At 40.7% G+C, this 20,383-nt stretch overlaps 1 protein-coding gene across 9 annotated transcripts in view; it reads left to right on the top strand.

The window, feature by feature from the left end:
- Positions 1–20,383, top strand: part of MITF (melanocyte inducing transcription factor) — a 204,222-nt gene that overhangs the window by 29,673 nt on the left and 154,166 nt on the right. For 2 of the 9 annotated variants that reach the window (XM_074313273.2, XM_019711746.3), the window contains exon 2: positions 8,830–8,936. The exons of the other annotated variants lie outside the window; for them this stretch is intronic. The gene's annotated coding sequence lies outside the window, so the exon portion shown is untranslated. The remainder of the gene's footprint in view (positions 1–8,829; positions 8,937–20,383) is intronic. 9 annotated transcript variants of the gene reach the window in all.

A 20,383-nucleotide genomic window follows, 5' to 3' on the forward strand; every position in this document is an offset into this window, starting at 1 on the left:
AATGTTATTATTTTTGTTTTCCTTTGTGGCAGGGTCAACTATTATATAGTTTTAATTATCTACCCTTGGTTCCTACTGCCTTGTTTTTGGCCACTGTTAGTATCTTCCTTATGTAGCTGTCATTAAGTTATAATTGAAGCCTGGTTTTGGTGGTTTTATATTTAGAATGATGCATGGAGGTTCAGCTGTGCCAGCCGTTTAGACTTAATGGTAAATGTTGGTTCATGCCAGAAAGTCTTTGAAATCTGATCTTTTTTTGGGGATATCCAATCTAAGCAAACCATCCACTTGTACTCTAACCTGAAGGGTACAGGGAAGCAATTCAGAAGTGATTTCTGCACCTGCACATGTAAGAGCGTCTTGTTTCTGATCAATTATTGGCTTGCATGTTTACTCTTCAATCCAGAGCCACCTACCTCAAAGAGGATTGGCTCTGACAAGTCTTTGTCACTTCATTCCTTGCTTTGCTGACTTTCACACAGGGTATCAGTGAATGCCAGTTCTAGAGTGGGTACATAGTGATGGTAGATGACACCCAGGCCACAGGCTGCTTCTCAGAGGCTGTCAGACATTATCAGACATTTCGCAGCTCTTACATTCTCTGGATTTGGGCCACTTTTGAACTCCACCCATCAATCCATATAACCAGTTATTTAATGAATATTTTCTAAGGTTTTTCTATGTGCTAGTCACTCATAGGTATGAGGAATACAGCAGTGAATCAAACTGTTGAAAATTTCTTTAATCATGGAGTTTACATGTGGGTGAGGGAAGGGTTGCAGAAGTCAATACTTAAGTAAAATGTGTAACATGCTAAATGGTGATAAGCGCTAGAGAGAAGCTGAAGAGTGGATGGGTTTGGGGTGATTTGTAATTTAAAATTGGAAGGCTTCACTGAGAAAATGACATTTGAGGAAAGATCTGAGGAGATGAGAGTGGGTCTTACCAGTATTTGGGAGAAAGGCGCAGCAGACAGAAAGACAGGTACAGAGGCCCCGACAGAAGTGTGCCCCATTCAGCAACAGCATGCTGGCTGCAGTGGCTGGGACAGGCTGAGCAAAGGGACAAGTAGTGGGAAGGGCAGGGGACAAGTAGTGGGAAGGGCAGGGGACAAGCTCAGGGAAGGAATAGGACACGAGTGAGGCAGACCCCACAGGGATTTGTAAAGACTGCCTTTTACTCACCAAAAATGGGGAGCCATTGCAGATTTCCAGCCAGACAAGTAACATGCTCTGATTAACTCAGGTGGCAACCCAGTGTGGTGGGGAAAATGGTGGTCTGAGAATGCAGAGATTGTTTAAGTCGTGGTTTTGTCATTAGGTAGCAGGCAAGTAGCGCAGCATTCTGAGCTTCAGTGTTTTCCTCCTTATAAAACAAAGTTGGTGGCCTAGGTCGTTTTTATTGAACTTCTGGGTTTTGATACTGTCTGTCTGTATTCTTTGATCCCGCCCATCTCAATGTGTTTGAGTATTTCATATTTGTGACTGATTACTTGTCTTTTTGAGTATGCAGAGCTGGACCTCAGATGTATGAATTATCTTGCTGCACTTTATTTAATCTCTTGAAAATTTCCATAGACATCTCACATTGAAAATCTCGCAAACTATGAAGTAATTTTATATATTGACATTAAGGGTTGCTTGCAAACTGAGTGATATGGGTAAACATAGCCTTTATTATATAGCTTTAATACTTTTTTTTGTTGTTGTTATTACAGAAAATAGTACAAATTCATTGAGTGTTACAGTGAGCTAGTAATTGGGATAGAGTGATAAACAAGACACAGCTTCTGCCCTCAAGGAGCTGAGTAGGTGGAGATGGGCCTGGTCAGGAGGGTACCCCACAAAGCAATCTTAATGACAGGAAATAGGGCAGGAGGCCACGGCCAGCCTGAGGCCTGTGTTAGTCCCAGGCAGACTAATATTCAGGTGCACCGTCACCAATATTCTGGAAGTGTTTCCACCATCCCCTTAAACCTAGTGCTGTGCAGGGCAGGAGGCGCCCGAAGCCCAAAGCCTCTCTTCTATCGCCTCAAGCAGTTTGATTCCGCCCCAAACTTGCCTCACATTGTTTAGCGCCCCAAGATCCTGCAATTAACCCTCTTTAAAAGGTAGTGTAGGGACCATCTGTTATTGCTTAAGAATGTTTTTTTGGACATCGCAACTTCTCCCTTCCATCAGAATATTTGTTCCACTTCCTGTGATGTTTTAGTGCCCCTTCTAGGCTGGTGCCCCGGGTAGACACACAGCTGGTCAGTTCATGTATTTCCCCTGTGGAGAAGTATTGCCCGAGCCTCACCTCACCTTCAAGCCTCCAGTGTGAACTCTGTCAAGAGGAGCCCCAGTCTTTTGACCCATCGACATAATCCCTCCTTCCTGTTCTATGAACTGGCCTCATCTTGGGCAGCCTAGAAATGTATGTTTCCAGGTTGAGGATTCTGGAAACAACTTCCCGGGAGATAGGAGGGCCGACACTAGCCCAGGCTGGCCCTTCAGCTGAGTCTCTTGGCATGTGTTGGGGCGCTTGAGGCCGTGCTGCCAAGGAGAGGTACCATGATTACCAGCGCCATGCCTCTCAGGAGGATGAGGCCAGCTTTTAGCACCTAAGCGGGAATCAGAGCCAAGAGTTCTTGAGTCCCCTGTCACACTGCCTCCTTTTAATTCTTTTCTACCTCATGCCTTTGCACACATTCTTCCTACTGTCTGAACACTTTCCACCATTCTTCTGTCTACTTTTTACTCCATCTTTCAGTCTCAATTTAATGGTTGCTTCCTGACCCACTTCCTTATCCCCTTATCTGAGTTTGCCACACTTTTCTTTTATGGCTTCCTGATCTTTTCCTTTATACTACTTACCTACCTACTTACTTACTTGCATAATTATCCGGGGTTTATCTCTGCGTTCAGTGTCTGTTTCCCAACTCTGTGAGGCCAGAGAGCACAGCTACTTTGTTCACCGTTTACTCCCAGAAGTTAGCACAAGATCTGATAGCTAGGCAGTATATAAATATTTGTTGATTAAATGAGTCCATAAATGAAAGAATGAATGATTAAAAGACAGACTCTGCATTTTTCTCCTGTCTATTCATATTAAATATCTGTTCCTGTCTTGGCTTAGGGTAACAACTGTTACTGACTTTGTATGTTGTTGAAGATGCCGAAGATGTGATTTTTGTCTCCAAGATAATTCTGTGGCCTTGTGGAATTTTATTCAAGTTGTCTCTGCAAAAACCAAAACTCAATGACACACAAATCATAATTCTTTAACTGGGCTATGGTATATCAATTTATTTCGCTGTAGTTGCATTTTTAGTCCTTAATTCTATTGTCAGAAATGAGTTTTAATTCTATTTAGATTCTCCCCAATTCTATTTATTAAAAATGATTAGAGGAACGATTGCTTTTTCTTAATAGTGTTCATAATACTTTTTTGGAGGGATTTGTTTGGGCTTACATGATGGAACTTTTAAGCGGGTAGGAATAGAAAACGAGTGGTACTTGCTTTAGTAGAAAGAGCAAAGTTCCCTACATGTGTAAAAAAGGAAAAACAACAAGAGTGGACCCTATTTATTTCTAAAATTAGACTGTCTGTTCCTAGGTGTTCATATCCCAAAGATGGGCTTTCCCCAAGCTGGGATGGCGTGTGTAATTTACAGAGAAAGTACTGTATTGTTCTGTGCTGTGCATTGCGGTTCCACTGGCTCCCGGAAGATTAGCTCAAAGGTGTCTCTGAATAGTCACACCCTAAATTACACAAACTGTACAGTTTTAAAGAGGTGGAAAATCTGATGCTGACTGTTTCCCAGCCAGTCATCCCTCAGGGAAAAAAGTGGGGAGGTGGGGGAATGAAACCCAATGTTGCTACTTTATATTCCCCAGTGTGACACTTGTTGGCTGTGTGACTCTGGAAAACTGAATTAACTTCTCTGAGCTCCAGAACCTTCATCTGTAAAGTGGAGATAAAAATACCACCTACCTCTGAGTTATTGTGAGAATTTCATGAGTGTCACAATGCCCAGCGCATTGTCAATGCCCTAGAGATATTATTATTATTACTTGAGGGATAGTGCAGTGGCTAGTTAAGGGCACAGACTCTGGAGGCCCTGGCCTGGGCTTGAATCCTGGCTGGTAACTTGACCTTTTCGTGTTTGAGTTTCCTCATATGTAAAATAAGGATATAATAATACGTGCTCCATAAGATTGTTCTGAATACTGAGTATTTGTTAACTCCTGGTACATGAGGAGTGCTATGTAAATGTTTGCAGTTGTGACTAAGAACCCTGAATCCTGCAGTTAGCCAGTCTGGGGTCATACGTAAGGTTCCATTATGTACCAGATAAACGATAATGAAGAGGTTGCTTACTTCTTTGAGCCTCAGTTTCCTCCTTTTGTAATATGGAGATGTTTCTAGTTGTGCCAGATTTTGTGAGAAACCCATGAGATAATGCCTCTGTAAAGTGCTTAGCAAAGGGCCTGCAGCACGAGAATACTCAAGTCCTCGTTACAGCGAATACTGCTCATATAATTGTTACTGCCGTCACTGTTATTAATTCTATTGCTAATGTGTCTCTGGCTTAAGTAGAGTTTATATTCTAAGGTGGATTACACAAACCCTCTATGGAAATCAACGTGATTAATATGTGGAAAATAAAGTTGAGGTCTTCTGTTACTGTTGGTACATTTATATAAATGGAGCTCTTTCAGCAAATTGAAAATATTCAGTAAAAGTCTTATAACCATGCGTTTACAATTGTATAGGTCACAAAAGATCAAAGTTAGTCAGGGTTAATGTTAGGTGGACAGTTTTATATTCATGGAAAATGACTCATAGGAAACGCCAGGAACTAAAATTTCCAAAATAAATAAAAACCATCACATAAACTGTATTTAAGTCAAGTCTGTATTGCTTTCATATCTTAACTGGGCTCATGTTCATGGAGTAAAGTTTTGACTTTGTTTAAACTTCTGATGTTAAATCTCATTTATGACTGAGAACCATGCATCATAACTGCGTGTCACCAGAAATGGATAAGCACTGACTCGAGTGTTGCTAACATTTTCCACTTTAGTCATTTGGGTTATCGTGCCGGCATTATCCATATTTAAACCTTTGTGCTGTTTTGCAATATATCTTTAAGTTCAACTTCCTTTTTTTTTTTTTTTTTAAAGAAGGGGAGGAAAAAGCAGCAGTTATAATACAGCGCTTTAAATGGCGTTTGAGAAAAGCAGTGTTTTAATGGAAGGTGTGGCGGGTGTGCAGAGAAGTTTAAATGGTTATATCAGGCCTAGGTTGTCAGGTACTCCAAGTCAAAACATGGAAGTGCTGATGAAATTCCTAGACTATGTGTTCTGGCAGAATGAATAAAGTTATTCAATCAGAAATATATGGGAGAACTTCCTCTGGGCATGTGAAGATATCTGCTGAAAGTATGGGATGCTTTGAAGGCCAGATCTTGGAGAGAAAGTTAATTCAAGTTCAGTGCCATTGGAGCCATAGAATGGAGGACCTTTAAAGCCATGATTAGGAAGATGGGTTTTATTCAAAGGCCAATAGGGTGGCCTGGAAAAGTTTTAAGTAGGAGCTATAGGGTCCTATTTGTGTTTCTGCAAGATCACTGTAGCAGTGGCACATAGAATGCATCTCAGAGCGTGGTGACGAAGAAGATTGGCGAGGAGCAGTGCAGACCGGAGATGACGACATCCTGGTCTTGCATCGTGGTTGTTGACATGGAGAGAATGGGATGGAATTGAGAGGTGCTGGGGATGAAGAAGCACAGACCTAGGTGATTGGTTGGACTTAAGTGGTGAGGGAGAATGAGGAGGGAAGGATGGAGGTTAGATTTCTCACACCGGTAAGTGGGTAGAGTGTTGTTCTGTTTACAGAGATGGAGCTCTTGGGAGAGAAGCAGGTTGGGGAGGGTGGATATTAGTTCTTCCTCGTATGTGGGGTGTAAGAGATGAAATGGCTGTCACTTGAGAGAGCTTTAGGGTAGACACTGTGGTAGGGGGAGAGTTTGTGTTTCAATCAGGTTTACCTTTCCATGCTTGCAAGTCAATAGGCAATTAACAGTTGCCAAACAAATAGGGATTCATTTCCTCCTATACAAGAAGCTCAGAGATCCATGACCGCTGCCATTCTTTTAGTGGCTCCATGATGTCAGAACGAACCTTAAAGTGATTTGTCTTGGCTTTTTCCTAATGTTTTTACCTTGTGGTGGCAAGATGGCTGCTGTTCCTATAGGGATCACATCTGCTCTAAGAAAAAGAAGGGAAAGGACAAAGGAGTAACCCCTGTAACAGCAGAAGAGCACAGGCTTTCCTAGAAACCCTCTGTAGATGTCTCCTTGCATCTCATTGTCTAGATCTTTATCAAATGACAATTCCCCTCTGGGCACCGTGCTGCCATGAGCTACTATGCAGTTATGATTCTGTGAGTAGAAAAGAGAGGAGGGGAAACTGTATGCAGTTGCCTGGTTTGCCTCAGCCAGGTTTCTTCTGGTAAGGGAGGGAGGGGTATGAAGTGTTTGAGGAGATAGAGGAACTTAATCACATGGGTGGGAAATTTCAGTGGGCACGTTTTCTCTCAACTCTGCAGTGAGCTGAAAGCTATCATCTCTCATTAACATAAATTATGCAATGTGTTTAAAGTTCGACTATATTTTTGTTAGTTACCTTCAAACACATATAACTTTGAATTGTCTTTAAAATATATTAAACATGTCTTTTTTCGTATCTGATTAAAATTTTCATCTTAACAAAGACCTTTTTCTCAAATTTATTCCAAATCTCCTTATCCCTAAATTCTCAGTGGACCTCTTCGGGTTTAGAGCGAATGTGGAAAATTCCACTTGGTGTTCACTTACTGATGTGCAAGTAAAAGCAGGGAATCCATGCTGGACAATGTCATACCCTTTTACGGGGACTTGTATCTGAAGGATTTAATGATTCTGTGTTAAAACCGGAGAGGGGAAATGTTTGTTCACTCTTTTTGCAGGTAGCATTATTCAGGGTATCATGAGATGCAAATCTTTGTCTTTTACTCCAGTTTGATTCAAGGCAGACTCACCAGCTAATATATGCAGACTTCTGTTAGTGACTGTTTTAACCAATAGTGGCTCTGAAGGTAAATGATGTCCAGTCTCCAAGGAGAAGCAGAAGGAGCAGAGATTTTGGAAAGAGGCATCTTAGGCCTTCACTGTGCTGGGTGATCGTGGGAACACTGTTTAACCTCTCTGAACTGGTTTACTCTATGAAATTGGGAGGAGAGCAGGAGATAGTTTTATAGTCCCTATCATGTGCATATGCAAAATACCTCTGAAACAAGGGTGGCTGGGTGCACTGAAGGTTAAAGGAAATACGGTGGGGTGTAGGCTAAGGAGAGGTTAATTTCTGCTGGCAGACTTTAAACAGGCTTTGTGGAAGATGAGGTTTGAATTTCATGTTGGAGAATGTAGACGGTTTACAGGATGATGGTGGATGCCCCAGGCTGAGCAAATGCACACAGTGTGTGTTTGAGAATTTCAGGGATTAGTAATTGCTTTTAATAAAGGACAAAATGAGGAAAGCCTTGAAAGTATGGCTAAGTGGATTTGGACTTTGTTCTCTAGGTGATGGGGACATTAAAATAATTAATAGGGGCAGCTGGATGGCTCACTCAGTTGGTTAGAGCGCAGGCTCTCAACAACAAGGTTGCCCGTTCAATTCCTGCATGGGATGGTGGGCTGCGCCCCCTGCAACTAAGATTGAAAACAGCAACTGGACTTGGAGCCGAGCTGCACCCTCCACAACTAGTTTGAAGGACAACAACTTGGAGCTGATGGGACCTGGAGAAACACACTGTTCCCCAATATTCCCCAGTTAAAAAAAAAAAAAAAAGCAGTCCATAAGGTAGTTGAAATACATTTAAAAAAATAATAGAAATTTAATTTTAGTGGAAGTGGAATTTATGGGTCAAAGAATATGTACATTTAAAATTTCTATAGATTTTAAAAATGAAACTTTTTATTGGAGATAATCGTAGATTCACAAACGGTTGTAAGAAATAGTACTGAGAGATCCTATGTACTTGCTTAGTTTCCCCAATGGTAACATTCAGTACAATATCACAACCAGAAATCAACTGAAGACTTTTGAGGGGAGTCCATGATATGCCTGAATCTGTATTTTAAGTGGGTCATCCTAGTAGGGATGGATTAGAGTTACAACACGGAGGCCAGGAGACCCTTGGGAGGCTCTTGGAATTATTGACGAGAAGGCATGAACAGAGTGATGATAGGATTGGAAAGAGGGAATATTCAAGGTAGAAACAACAGGATGTGGGGTGATAGAACAGTGGATGATTTGTGCAGTTGCTCAATAGGTAGGTACTGAGGCCCAGTTGTGTGTCATGTACTCTGCTAAGCACTGTAGGAGCTGAAGATGAACTAACAGAGACTGGGCAGGGTGACTGAGGGGAGGCGGGCCAGAGAGAAACCATCTTAGCCTGGACACAACAGGACAAGACTACCGTGTGTACACGGGTAACGACTATTCTGCTGCTGCTCGTTTCTACCATGTGGGAATGTAGGTCCATTGTGGTCGATATTCTGATTTTCCAGAAGCCAGAAATCTAGATTTTTATGTGTGATCTTCTAATTTTTAAATGTTACCTAATACAACTTAAAAAAATGCATGCCAAATAGCTTGCATCTATGGACTAGATTCACCTCATTGATTAGCCTCTATTTTCTTGATGGAATGTTTAGAGCTCATTTAAGTTATTCACTGTTGTGTGACAAGTCACCCAGAACTTAGTGGCTTAAAATACTAACCATTTTATTATCTCTCACAGTTCTGAGGGCTGACTGGACTCACCTGTGCAGTTCTCCTGCTGGTGTTGACTTGGAGTTCCACGCATTGTTATAGGTAGATGATGGCTACAGCTGGAGAAATCTGAAGGTCTGTCTTGGGCCCTGAGACCATTGGAACTTTCTCTTCCTCCATATAGTTTCAGGGCCTCTCATCTCATGGCCTGTCCATTTGGCCTCTCTAGCAGGATAACTGGATTTCTTACATGGTGGCTCAGAATTTCCCACAGTGAATGGTCCAAGAGGGAATAAGTGAAAACAACCAGTGTCCTTAAGGCTAGGTCCAGAATGGCCAAAGTATCACTCTTGCTACCTTCTGTTAGTTAACACAAATTTGAGGCCATCCCACACTCATTGTGGGAAGGGACACAAGGACATGCGTACTGGAAACCTGGTTTATTAACAGCAGTCTTTGGCAACTACCTACAATTGACGTGAAGATCTCCAATATTGGTGGTACTATTTATCAAGATAAGTTGGGAAGACAGGGCAAATCCTCCTGCTTACCAGTGCATGTTACTCTGAAGGTTTTGGAGGAGTGCTTAATACTTACGTGTTTTTATGGTAACTGTCATTCTAGAGAAAATTTGATTTTTAATACAATGATTTCCTTTGGAAATGTAACTCCTTTTTAATTATTTGGTTTTTAGTCATTTAAAAAATAACACCATGAAGTGGTAAGACCAATCTATTCTGGTTTTGGTGTGTGTTTTTCAAATACGTGACCAGATTGTTAATTAATATTGGGTCCCTAAATCATGTATCCACGGGGCTCTCAAATAAAGTATTAAATGAGAATCCCAAATAGGTGTAACTACAATGTCCAGTATCATGGCATTCTTTTTCCTAAGACTGAGAACCAGCTACGTAATTTGCATGGCCCCATCCAAAATGAAAATGTTTAGAAAATTAAGAATTTCAAGATGGTGACAGGAGAACATTAACCCAAGTTCAGGCTCTATGCAGCTGAGCTGGGCACTCACCCGCCAGGCCTGCCCTGCCTGGGCCCTTGAAAATGTGTGCCAATGTTGGAGTAAAGGAAATGTTTCCAGCAGAGGGCCATTGGCTCTAATCAAATTCCCATTTAATTTTGACACCCCAAAACGCTTTAGAAGCACTGCCTAGACAAATCAGAAAAGGTAGAAGCTTTGTGTCTGAAACGTTTCTTGCTCCCAGGCAGGCAGCACACCTTTTGACTGAGGCAGGTGGTGTTGGCAGGCGTTAGGCTGAGTTTCCTGCCACTGAACCTTGCTGAATTCCAGTGGCACCATCACAGTAGGGACAGCATATTCTGTTGAGTAATTGATAGGCTGGCCACTGAATGGACGTTTCCCATTTCCCCTGAGCTCTGTTTCTGAAGCATATAGAAGAGATTGCCTGTCTAATTGATGGGCACTTAAGTTCATTTGGAGCAGACACTAGCATAGTTCATTATGCTAGAAATTTGGGGTCAATATTTCTGGAAGGTGGGTGGTAGACTTTAGACAGGCTTGCCATGTCGCACAACTTCGGGGGGTGTATTAGTTTGCTCGGGCTGCCATAACAAAGGACCGCAAACTGAGTGGCTTGAACAATAGAAATTCATTGTCTCACAGTTCTGGACGCTGCATATTCAAGATCTAGATGTCAGCAAGCCCGTGCTTCCTCTGAAAGAGCTAGTGGGGGTCAGTTCTAGGCCTTTATCCTCTCTTTTGGTAGTTTCTTAGCTTGTGGTAACATAGCTCGGCGTCTTCACATGGCTTTCCTGGTGTGTGTCTGTGTTCAGTTTTCCCCTTTTTATAAGGACACCCGTCATACTGGATGAGCGGCTCACTCTATTCCAATATGACCTCATCTTAACAAATTATATCTGCAACAACCCTATTTTCTAGTAAGGTCATGTTTTGAGGTACTGGGGATTGGGACTTCAACATACGAGTATGCATATGAATTTTGGGGGCACACAATTTAAGCCATAACGGGCATGTTCAGGTCATGCTGTGGGAATGGCAGTCCCTGGCATCGCATAGCACATAGCCTGAGTGTCTCTACACGGGAGTCCTGCCCTGTGCGATTTGCAGTCTGCTCCAATAATTATGGAAGTGTTTGTGGGGCTGATTTTTGTAGTACATAAGCCACTTTGAAATACTAGTTTGGGCCCCTGATTGTAGCATCATAGCTCTTAATTTTTTTTTTTTCATCATCCCTGTCAGTCACTGGATGCCAAGGCCAAATTATCCTCACACCCACATGCCTGATCCTTACAATAGAATAATAATAGAGAACATTTATTGAGTGCTTATTATGTATTAAGAACTCTGCACGCATTGCCTAATTCTATCTTCACAACAACTCCATGAGATAGTTACTGTTATTCTTTCATTTAACAGATGAGGGCACTGAGATTAAGTGTGGTTGTGTGACTTACCCACAGTCACATAGCTAATTAAGTGACAAGCTATGATTTGAACTTAGTTCTGTCTGATTTTTAAACCCAAGCAGCGTTACACAGGGTGTGCACTCTATTTTTAAAGGAATGCATGCATACAATTCACCATTCAAAGCTTGTTTTATCATAGGCCTTTTCTTTTTTCTAAATCATTCCCTGATTAAATATTCTCTACCTACATTTCTTTCTTTCAGGACCTTAACCCTTTTCAGAGTAACCACCAGTCCTTCTATAGATTTTATTGTTATCTACTTCAGTAAATCTAGGAATGTTCAATCCGAAGTAATTTAACTTACAAATGGGAAATGGTAAGTGGGTTTATATATTCAAGCTGCGTGTTTTACAGATCCTTGGGAGAACATAAAAATTAACTTACTTCCTTACTTTACAGGTGAAAATAGAGCCCTAAACATCACCAGAGAATTTCCTATTACTGATAAGGAAAATTATTCTCAACTAACTTATATTGTATTCAGTATAATGTGTTGTATGGTGAGACGGGGGACCAAGTCCCTTGATAAGCACCTTTTTATTTTGTTCGTTCTTTCCCAAGTAGCAACAAGAATTCTCTTTCTTTATCAGAGTGATAGTCCAATTAAATTCATGCATGTGACTAGATAGGTTATTTTTCAAGTGTGAGAACAATGTTGGTTTGGAAGCAGAGACCTTGTATTCTCTGACAGATTATGGGGAAGTTCAGATACCAAAAATGACATTTTACTTGGATACTTTTTGTCTCGCTTTCCTATCTGTATAGTATTAAATTGCAAAGAATATGACAGAGCCATCTTTCTGAAAATTCTGATTATTCTTGACTAATAGTTTACATTGAACAAGTAGAAAGAAAGATAAGGTGCTTTATTTCACTACAGTATACTTAGTTGAATGAAAATACACACACACACGCAAACACTCACACAATAGTCACAAAGCTAGAGGTTCTAATGGATTTTTAAAAATATTAACTTCTTAAAAGTGTTTCTGACAGGTGAGTTCCCTCTGCCTCCCTATGTTAGAGAAATTCCTTTGTTGAGAAGCTGAGCTAGCAAACTCGTCTTCTCTTTAATCCCATGGTAAATAACTAGAGGTTAGGAATTTTCCATGTGACTTGGATGGATACTTCTAAAGGCATATAAATCTTAATGATTTTAGAGGCAGGTTCTTCTTTACAAAGGACTTCGTAACATAGGGCACTCATAATTTAACTGTTGTAAAGTTAAGACATTATTGTGATTTTTTTTCCTGAAGTGTCAGATCCAAGGTCTGTTTTCCATTGGAGACTCCCAGGTCCATCTCAGTGGTCCCATGTACCAGTCTGGAGAAATTGGCCTGGATTATGGGCTTCAGCACTTAACTGTTTGGCTTTTGTTTGTTAGGGCAGGTTAATACAAGTGAGAGCCTGTTATCTTTGTCAAAGTGCTGCGGTTGGATTTTTTTCAGTGATACAAATCTATTCTCTTCCCGCTGCGTCTCTTCCATGGAAGCTCTGTCCTGGCAGGGAACCCTTGGCCGTGGAGCTGGGCGATGGACATGGCACTGAGTGTAATTCAGGTTCTCCTGCAAAGGCCTTGAGCGTGGTTCATGAGGGCTGAGGCGGGCCAAGCCGAGCAGAGCAGTGAGTCATGGCGTGTGGGGCACCTGTGTCCTGGAATAACAGCACCAGCAGCGACAACCATTTAATAGCAGCAGCCAGCCTGGCATTAGTGATGCTGCCAGTGGCCCATGCACTCTGCTCAGGGCCTTCCATGCATAGTCTCATTTAAAGTGGTGCCAGACCCATTAGCTCAGTGCCATCTTTCGTCTCCATTTTACAGATAATCTCCTCAAAGTTATATGACTAGTAAGAAGTAGACGTGGGACTTGAACACTGATCTCTTGGACGCCCAGTTTCATGCGTTTAACAATAGCACTGCACTGTCTTTGACCGAAGTGCGCATTGGTACCGGCTTTTGTCCCCCTATATATCACACATAATCAGGTTTTACGTAGTAATCCGGGGACCTGAAGACTCTCGTCTCTTGTTTTTCATGAGTTTAGGTTTTAAGTGAGAGGGAAAATACAACACGAGAAAGTTTAACCTTGGGAAACTGAGAATGACCTTCAGCTTGTGAGCATGTCCATCTACCAAATGGCCAAGAGAAAAAAGGAGTCTTGGGGTGGGGTGTGAAGTGTTGGGAAGGTAAGCGAGAAAGACATAGACAGGTGGGTATATTCAAGGTGATTGCTACCTTCTTAAAGGAGAAGGAGGGATATTAAATATAATTTAAGAACTAGAGTTCAGAGATCAGCTAGGTAATAATGCCGTAGGAGGCTTTATGGGGGAAGAAAAAGCTTCTGTGGTCAGATAAATTTGGGAAGCTGTACGTTCTGACATCCATTTGTGGAGCAACAACGAGAGCGCCCACAGCGCCTAACACTTACCGAGTGCTCCTGTGTGCAGTTCAATGCACCAGCCCTGGAGGGTGGGTATTACTGTAATCCCAGTTTCACAGGTGAGGAAAGGCCTTCCTGCTCTCGTGTGGTAGAGCCGGATCCTAACCCAGGGAGTCTGGCCCCACACACCGAACTCCCATCTACTATTGACTCTTCTGGCGACATCTGCTGAGCACATAGATACGCGCCAGACCCCATTCTAAGTACTTACGTGTATTTCTAGTGCCTCATTTAATCCTCTCAAGTATCCTAATGTGCATCAGCGTATTAAAGGTTCTGAAGTGTCCAGCAATCAGCAAACTTATTTATCTTTGTCCAGTGTTTCTCATATTTACTTGACTACAGAATTTTTCTGCCTTTCTTGAAGAGGGAGGAGCGCTGAAGGGAAAATTTCTGCCAGTGTGCACTTTGGGAAATTATGAACAGTAGAATCATTTTATTCCCACTTTGCTTCCCTTCAAACACAGGTTTGAGACACGATTTATTTTCAAAACAAAGCAGGGACTCCCTGAGAGTCTGGCTTCGTTCTGCAACTGCCCACGCCTGGTGACCTCGTCAGGGTACCATCCTGCTGGCCCCAGGGACAGAAATACCTGCTTCTGTCTACTGTATAGGAATGTTGACAGTAAATAATTAGAAAGCTCTTTGGGATCCTTAGAAGAAAGAAGCTATTGAAGCCCAACTATTTGAGGCCAGAGACCCAAATACATACATCTTGGGCACATATCCTTGGAAGTGTGTGTTATTTGAAGCATTTTGTTTCAGTATTAGAATTTGATCAGTGTATCAGGTGAAAATCCATTCAGTTATAAATGACATAAAATCCAATTCAAGCAAAAACGATTTATTGCTTCATTTAGGTGAAGCGTCCAGATCCTTCCAGAATTGGTTTGAACTTCAGGGTTGGTTTGACTCAGAGGCCTCGTGTTACTACCGTGTTTCTCCAAAAATAAGACCTAGCTGGACCATCAGCTCTAATGTGTCTTTTGGAGCAAAAATTAATGTAATACCTGCTCTTATTTTAATGTAATATAAGAGGGGTATAATATAATATAATATACCGGGTCTTATAGTATACTATACTATAACATAATATAAATTATAGTATAATATGATGTAATATAATATGATGTAATATAATATAATATATGATGTAATATAATATAATATAATATAGGGTCTTATATAATATAATATTGGGTCTTATATTAATTTTTGCTCCAAAAGACGCATTAGAACTGATTGTACGGCTAGGTCTTATTTTCGGGGAAACACTGTGTCATGGATCTGGTTTCTGATTCAATTCACTCTTGCCTTCATGGTGTCATGTCATCTTTCATCTGTTGTTGATTCTACTTCATGTCAAGATGTCTACCAAGTACTTCAGGGGCTACTTATTCCCTCTTCCACATTGGGGAGCGGGGGGGGGGGGAGAGAGAGAGAGAGAGGCATATTTCTGGAAGTTCTTTCAGAATAGCAAGGAAGCAGATCAGACTTATTTTGTTGACCACACTTAGGTCATGTTACCGTTCATGGCCCAGTGCCTCTGACATGGGAATGCATTTAGGCTGATTAGTGTAGACAATGGCTCTGTGTCCACTCCTAGATTCTAAGGAGGAGTGAGCATTGCCAAAGGAGGTGTGGATCCTAGAGGAAAATTAGGATAGTTTACAAAGTAAATGAGAATGGATGCAGATTTGAACAGTTGAGACTAATGACACAATTTACCTGATAGTTTTCTCTTCTACAATCATGTTAGCAGTTACATGTGAAACAGGTATTTTATGTGAATAAAATATATAGATCAGGGTTTAATTTCTAAAGGATTTAGTTTCAAGCTCCACTCTTTCTTAGTAGTATAAAGTACACCAGGCCAAATTGTGGGATTCTCTTCCTTTTAGCTTGTTGAAAAGTCTTGGTGTTTTGGTTTTGAACTTGTAAAGCATCAAATTGAGTCCCTATGTGGCCAGTGTTTTTGTACACCAAATGCCTTTTGGATGAGTGAATCTGAGGCTTCATTAAAATAGTATAAGTCACCCTAACTTTATTTCTTTTTCCTTCATATTGATCTCAGCATGGCACTCCTTGCTTCTGACATTGAACTTCATGCTTTAATAAATAAAAGATATCTGTTTCCTCTGTTTTCACATGGGTCTTCTAGGTGCTGACATTACATAATATTCTACAAAAATTATCCACTGAGAAAAATAACATAGTTAATGTTGAGAGATATAAATACCACAAATGATGGTAGTAACCAGAGGTGAACTGAGTGTTCTCTGTGTGCCCGGAAAGCACTGTGCTAAGTGCTTGATCTGCGTTGTTCTGTTTGTTCATCACAACAGCCCTGGGTGCTGTCATTACCACCATGGTACAGATGGGGAAACGGGCTAAACAATATGCACAAGGTTGAATAGACAGGAAATGGTGGAGCCGAAACTCAGAACTCTTTAATGCTGGGCCCTGTGTTCTTAACCAGGATTTTCTCCACCAGCAAAGCCAGGATACTTCAAGTTAGCTCCCTCTATTAAGTTTGGAATTCCCGGAAAGTTGCATTATATCTTTAATCTTTCTGAAGTTAGTGTTTCTATATACTAGCAGCCACAGAAGATTGAAAGAGAGCATTTGCCAGCTGTGCCTTGGAAAAACCTGACCCAAGAGTCTTTCACAAAAAATTTGTGTTTGTCCTAGTAGCCAAAACAATTTTGAAAAAGAACAAAGTTCTTTTGTTGAAATCACACTTCCTGATTTCAAAGCATATTACAAAGCTATGGTAATTAAAACAGTGTGTGACTGACATAAAGACACTCGACTAGACCAGTGGACTAGATCAGAGAGCTCACAAATAAACCCTCACATATATGGTCAAATGATGTTTGACAGGGGTGCCAAGTCCACAAAATGACAGGGAAATTACAGTTTCTCCAACTAGTGAGGTTGGGAAAACTGGATATTCACATACAAAAGAATGAAGTTGGACCATTATCATACATCATATACAAAAACTAACTAAAAATGCATTAAAGGTCTAAACATAGGATTTCAAATGAAACTCTTAAAGGGAAACAAAGAGGAAAAGCTTCGTGACATTGGACTTGGCAATGATTTCTTGGATATAACAACAAAAACATAGGCAACAGTAGGAAAGAGACAAGTGGGACGTCATAAAATTTAAAAACTTTTTTATATTAAAGGATGTAATCAACAGAGTGAAAAGGCAACCTATGGAATAATAGAAAATATTTGTAAATCGTATCTGATAAGGGCGTCAGATATATCCAGAATATATAAAGAACTCCTACAGCTCAACAACAAAAAATCAACCCAATTAAAAAATGGTCAAAGAACTTGAATATACTTTTCTTCTAAGATGACATACAAATTGCCAACAAAAATATAAGCATATGCTAAACATCACTAATCATAAGTGAAATGTGCATGAAAACCACAAGGAGCTATTACCTTATACTTATTAGAATGGCTATTATAAGAAAACAGAACATAATAAGTGTTGGTGACAATGTGGAAAAATTGGAAACCTTGTGCCCAGTTAGAGGGCTTATAAAATGATGCAAATACTACGGAAATCAGTGTGGAGGGTCTTCAAAAATTCAAAAATAGAACTACCGTGTGACCAGCAATCTCACGTCTGGGTATATACTAAAAGAATTGAAAGCAGTGTCTCAAAGAGGTATTTTCACACCCATAGCCAGCACTATTCACAATAGCCAAGACGTGGAGGCAAGCCAAATGGATAAACAAATGTGCTATGTGCTTGCACTGCAGTATTATTTAGCCTTGAAAAAGGACGGAAATCAGTTACATGCTACAACACAATGAACCTTGAGGACATTATGCTAAGTGACATGAGCCAGTCAGAAAAAGACAAATACTGTATGATTCCACTTACATAAGGTACCTAGGGGAGTCAAATTCATAGAAACAGAAAGTAGCATGGTGGTTGCCAGGGGCTGGGATGGGGAGGGGAGGAAGAGTTTGTTCGTGGTACGGAGTTTAAGTTTTCCGAGATGAAAAAGTTCTGGAGGTCTGTTACACAGCAATACAAATGTACTTAACACCACTGAACTGTATACTTAAAAGGTGGTAAATTTTATGATCTGTTTACCAGAATTTTCAAAAATTGCATTTGCCTCCTGGTACTAATTTAACGACTTAATTGAATTATTTAACTTCCGCCTTGAGGTTGCCAAACCTGAGCCTACAGGCTGAATGTGGCCCACAGACACATTCACATGGACCCACAATCTGTTTTTGACCAAGTATGAATTAGTGGTCAACATTTTAGAAGATTAGGAAATTTCACATAAAATAATCTCTGTTTCTAGCTTCTCTTGGAAAACTGGAAACTCTGGGCCTACATTTTGTCCGATCAACAAATGACAGGACCTGAGGAGTAGCCAACCTTTTTATTCTTATATCAGGCCTATGGCTGCACGCGCGCGCGCGCGCACACACACACATGCATATTCTCTGTGTTTTTCCCTCTCCCCCACTCCCCTCTCTCCTGCCCCCTCCTCCCTCCCTCTCCCTCTGCCACTCACCCCCTCACATTATTGTAGGTTTAACATATTAAACTCCTTAATTTCAAATGTGTTCTGTAAATAGTGCACTGTGGGTGCTCTGCTGGGCCCCACTAACCATTTAGGGTCCCGAATCTCTATGTAGCCTCTTCTGTTTTAGGTCTGACCATTATGATCTGTCTTTCTATAGGAACAAATACAGCCTCAGTGCTGTTTTTTTCTTTTGCTATTTCACTTGCAGCAAATGTTGTCCTGCGAGTCATGTTCTAAATATAGATGTGTTAAATTTCAAATGTGAGAGTTTCTGATGGGTCTAAAGCCAGTTTGCTAATCAGAGGAAATGCTGTGATTAGGCCCAGTCTTTACAGACTGGGGGGGATTGTGAAATCCGGCCTCTCCACTGTGCTTCAGCTCTGAAGCTGGAAGCAGCTCTTCTCCAAGTGGTTTTTCTTCTTAACAGTGTGGTGGTTCTTTGAGTGTCCTAATTTAGGAAAGATAAATTCAAGTTCCTTGGTTCATTTTACTAGCACTGGATTAATAGCAGTTTTGCGAGCAAAACAAATGATGTTTTCTGATGTTTGTAGTGTGTCATCTGTAAACAAATGTCTGTGCATAGAAAGGAATTCTGACTCAAGAGCCTGCCTCTTCATGGGAAGTTAAGAATAGTTACTTGTTCAAAATATACAAATCTTGGCTATTTGAAAGTTCACATTGGCCCAATATGTTATCTTGCATCTTTCAAATCTTAATCATTCTGTAGTTTCTCAAGATAGGGTCAGTGGTTTTTGTTGCAAGTAGGGGCAAAATGTGGGAAAAGCAGCAGTTGTGCATTTTTCAAGCTGTGTGGTGCATGGCATTTCTGTGTGCATGTTAACTGTACATGCACGAAACAGTGTTAGAAATGCCTGTGTGTTTCATGCTGGGTCTACTTCATTTGTGTAGTAGACATTGGAAAAGATAATAGTGACCAGCAGTGGAAGGCCTTAGTTTCCAGTACTGGCAGACTAGAGGTATTCAGAGAGACTGGAGGTATTCAGAGAACTTTCTGACTTTCTGAAGGTCAGAACTTTCTGACACGGGTAGCTAAGGTCCTGTGCCCTGAGCATTACTCCTCAAAGGGGCAGCTGATGTGCAAGTCCTTATCTACGCTGGCCAGACACAAGGCTGTCATCTAGCACAGTTGACATCTCTGTTTTTGAAAAGAGATATGATTGTCGTTGATCCCATCACTATCTGGGACAGAGTTTTTGAAGATGAGCAGTGCATCTGTGAAACCAAATCAAACGAGCCAGTTGAACCAAACTGCGTTGCTAGTTGAAGAGGCCTGAGAAGGAACGAAGTGACAGATGTTTGCAGTTGCTTTCCCAAATTTTATTTTACTGCTTTTTAATCCATTAGATTAGTCAACAGCAGCACTCACTGGTAACAACAGGAACAGCAGACTCAAGTTTTCCTCCCAGCTATTACAGTGATATTCTCTCTTTTTTCTTTCCCCTCTCTTCTCCACTTGCCTTCATTTGCTCTTTCCCTCCCTTCCTAAGCTCAATTGACAATATATATATATTTAATTCCAAAAGAATAATAACACAGAGAAAAACTTGTTAATTTTCTTCCTCACCATCCCTAATCCTGCCCTTCTAAATAAATCAATATTAACAATTTGGTTTGTATCAACAGTTCTTCTCCTGCTCATGCAAACCATATATGTATACAGAAAAATTTGTTTAAACTTTTACAAAAGTAGACTTCTGCTATGTACAGTGCCCTGTAACTTTTTGTTCTCCTGACGGCATTTCATGGACATCTCTCCAAATCAGTACATTTAGCTAAAAATCACTATTTTTTAATGGCTGCAGAATATTTCATAGTATGATCTCATAATTCACATAATCCCCCATTGATTCATTCAGATTGTTTACATATCTCCCCCGCCCCAAAGAAAAACCAAATAGTGCTGCTTATTTTAACTACAGTTTTTTGAGAAGCCTGTGTGATAGTCGAAGGTTGAAGGACTTCTTATTTTTCATTTTACTTTTATTTATTACTTTACAATTTCATTTTTTTTTAACTTTTATTTATTTAAGTGTGTTTTTCCAGGACCCATCAGCTCCAAGTCAGGTAGTTGTTTCAATCTAG

The sequence above is a fragment of the Rhinolophus sinicus genome, chromosome 5 (assembly GCF_057876585.1).
Source record: "Rhinolophus sinicus isolate RSI-liver-muscle chromosome 5, RSI-T2T, whole genome shotgun sequence".
In the NCBI taxonomy this organism is placed as follows: Eukaryota; Metazoa; Chordata; class Mammalia; order Chiroptera; family Rhinolophidae; genus Rhinolophus; species Rhinolophus sinicus.